Here is a 4,090-nt window from a genome sequence, read left to right on the forward strand (position 1 = left end):
ACACAGCAAAGAACAAAAGAATAATTTACAAGGAAACAAAGAAAAGATAGGCAGTCATGAATATAATGATTTCCATTATTATACATGCTTTCTTGAAATGGAAATTTATTGTTTCATATTTTGAATCCTCTCTGATATCCTGCTGGACCCATGACATGTTTTATTTGTTTTTTTCTCATTTTCTGATTCTTTTCTTTTGTATTTAGTTTTACATAAATATTTAAAAATAAAATAAAACCAGAGGACTATTTTAAAAAATCAAACCTAGTTTCAGAAAAGGTTTGAACAAATTTAATTTTCCCTAAAATGCCTTTTTTTTTTTTTTGCAAAAAAAAAAAAGTCACTATCAACTATTTCCAATCATATCAAAGGAAGATGCCTTAAAATTCAATGTATTTCATGAGTTCTCTTCAAATATTTGTTGAAAGAAAGAAGGAAATATTTTGTAATGTATAAATGATAGTTGGGTTAACATATTACATTGAAGTGTTTGGGTTAAGAGTTCCATGATCATGCTTGGGTTTACCTAAGCAAGTCCATATAATACACTTTATTTTGAGCAGAATCATCTAAATGCTTCAGTCTTGTAAAATTACTTCCAACGTCCATTTCAGGAACCCTGGTAAGGTTCACAGAAAAGGAAGACTAAGTAAATTCCATCCAATATTGAAACTGCATTCACCTTATGCATATTTGTTCTTTCAATAAATTGTCTCTGATATATGGGGAAGTTTACAGAGTATGTGATGAATAAGAAAGAGCAGGACTGACTGGATTTTTGAACTTAAGGGAGAACAGTTGAAATCAGGTTTGAGCTAAGTTTGGCTATATCCAGTGACCCCATTAGTAATGCCTGTGACAAATGAAAGACATGTTGTAAAATTGAGGCAATGCAGGTCACAGTGGCAGAAACTAAATTATATATCCTCCCTACTTTTCAGTGGACACTCTGAGCTTCTCAGGAAATCCTTAAGACTTACAGCAGCATCAATAGTGGTGGTGGTAGTTAGAATAGCTTTACCCCTTTTGCAATTATTGGAATCTCAGACTTGCAATTAAAAGTTAAGTGAAAGTTTCTGTTTATTTTGCAGCAATGCCATGAAATATTTATAAAGGACCCTAAGTCTAACTTGCTTTGAGGAAATATAGATGGATTAATAATTGATGTGGCTGCTTTGCAGAAAATTAAGGTTGGAAGCACGTGTTTAAAAATTAAATCATCCATGGCCAAGACAGCAGATGTCAGTTAGTTAAAATCTTTCAAAAAAAAAAATTCAAAGTACTATTTGGTGTTTTCTTAGCCCCATTCAACTGAAATCCTAATGAATCATTTCAGCTGTGCAGATTTTAAGACTCAAAGCTAGTGAAGAACTGAATAATAGGGGAAGATAAACTCCAATCCTTCAACTTAATAATTTGAGGGTTTTGGTTGTTTTTTGCAACTGTACCAGAATGTCAACACTCTCTATACTCTGCACTCTGGGGAGATAGAGTAGGGAACTCAATCCTAAAGAACTCCTAATTGCATTTGAGCATTTTAATATTCATTTACATTGATAGAAAATCCCCATTGCTCATTAGCCTTTGGGCACATTTGCAAATCTGCTGATAAACAGACTATTGCTGCTATTACTGAATCAGTAAAGCATGGAAAAAGGCATTGTCTCTCACACCCTAATTCTTTTGAATATTTAAAATTGATAAAATTGAAGCCAAGAAATAGATTTTGAAAAATTTTCATCCAAAGGTTTGCTACTCTTTGCCAAGGGTAATTCCAGCAGCTTGGGTCAGGAGGAGCATATATCTCATGTTGGCAGTAGGCTTTTGCACAAGATTTACAGTACTTGAAGTCTTGCCTGGAAGTATTATCTAGAGGGCAACCCTCTGATAGAAGTTCAGCAAATTTATTTCTGTCTGGAGAGCGGAAGTGAGTTTTACGTGAATATTTCTAAACTATACTGGAGGCAGAGGGATAGATCAAATAACCTCTAGAGGTCCTTATTAAAAAGTTTCATTTCTGGCCTCAAAAATGGACAAAAGTTTAAAAAGTGAATCTGTTCAACAGTAGGCTATGTATGTCCAGAGAATTTTTCTGGACATTTTATGATATGTAACTTTTTATATAAATAGATAATGAAAGCCTAAGCAAAATTATTGAAGGTTGAAGTGGATAGGCCACTATATTAGTCAATAGAAGTAGACAGATCACTATGCTAGTCAGATACAGTATTTCATAAAACAGAGACTAAGTCATATACTCAACTGATCTAACTACAAGATTTACTAATAATACATACACTAATTTAGTAAACATAGTTACACAAGAAGTATAGAATACAAACACATTGCTGGATGTGCTGATAAATGTTTAACAATTGCCTTCTAGGAGGGAAAAAATAAAAGTATATGAGACACAGTTTTGGTTTAATCTGAATTACTAGCATTTCTCTATTATTTTCTTAACTCTATGCAGTCAACAAAACAATAAATCAAATACAGATGTTAAGTGTTTACTAATTTCTAGGTTTAAATGTTTATACTGAAAATTTAATAATGTACTATGGGCCAATTCCAACATACTATTGAGTACTCCAGAGATGTCAAACATATAGCCATATGCTCCATTATAGTTGGAGTATAGATGGCCTGAAGAAGATTAAGATGTAATTGGAAAATATTTCATTGAATGAATAAAAATAAAATAGTACATAGATATCTTTAATAAGTCATTTATTACAGTTTGCAGCCACAAGGGCTACCTCCCCTTTCTAACTGAATTTGACACAACAGCTATGTAGCCTACTTTATTTTCTTCTTAATGTGGACAATTAAGGGAGAGTGAAGAGTTAAGGATAAGTCTAAGATTATGAATCTAGATAATTGGAGAATGGTAGTTTTTGAAATAGTAATTTTTTTAGTTGAAGAAAGAGGAAATAGACATAATAGTCTCATTTTGTACCCTTGGAATTCAAGATACCACTAGCACATTGAGGTGGAGAGCTGTAGCAAGCAGTTGGTGAACTCTCACATAACCTAAAGAAGGAAATTATGGCTGTATTTTTAGATATGGGAAATAGGAGTTAAGTCCTTTGTGTAGAAATGATTATTTAAAACCAAGAGTTGAATGAAATCACCAAGAGTAGACAAGAAATAATGGGACAAAAGAACCTATGCTTAAGGGCTAATGTAAGTATTATGCTTATTCTATAGTTGACTAATGATTTTAGATGGACTAAATAAGTTGTGGCATATAAATGTAATGGGAAATTATTTTCTATACAAAATGATGAACAGGCTGATTTCAGAAAAACTGGGAGAGACTTACATGAACTGATGCTAAATTAAGTGAGGAGAAGAACTCACAAGAGTACACAGCAATAAGATTATGTGATGATCAATGGTAATGGACTTGGCTCTTTTCAACAATGAGGTGATTCAAGGAAATTACAATAGATATGATGGACCATGGAGACAATGCGGATCACAACATAATATTTTCAACTTTGTTGTTTGCTTATTTTTTTTCTTTCTCATTTTTTGATCTGATTTTTCTTGAGCATAATAATATATGTGGAAATATGTTTAGAAAAATTACATTTACGCTACATCAGACTACATGATGTCTAGGGGAGGGAGAAGGAAAGGTGAAAATTTTGAAACAAGATTTTTCAAGGGTGAATGTTGAAAACTATCTTTGCATGTATTTTGAAAAATAAAAAAACTATTTATTATTATTGTTATGAAAATTTAGATGGGTTAAAAAGCCAAATTGAATATATTTTCTTCCTAATGTATCTAGAGCTAACAGTTTCAGAAAGCAAGAGTTAATTGGCTCCTTATAATTCCTTTTGTCCATATACATTTTAACCTTAAATTGAAAATTCTCTGTCCTCATTTATGATAGAGCTATTTAGGAATCCTTAGACCCTATATAGGTGTTAGATTCTCCTGTTACACATTCTAGAGGTATTCAGCTGTTAAAGAAAAGATTCCTTAGTTTCTTTAAAAAGGACAGTAGGATAGGAGTCAGTACAGTAATAAGATTTTGGAATTTTAAATGGTCCTTGTTCATGGGTCAAATATCACATGG

This window comes from Sminthopsis crassicaudata, chromosome 4, assembly GCF_048593235.1.
Source record: "Sminthopsis crassicaudata isolate SCR6 chromosome 4, ASM4859323v1, whole genome shotgun sequence".
NCBI lineage: Eukaryota > Metazoa > Chordata > Mammalia > Dasyuromorphia > Dasyuridae > Sminthopsis > Sminthopsis crassicaudata.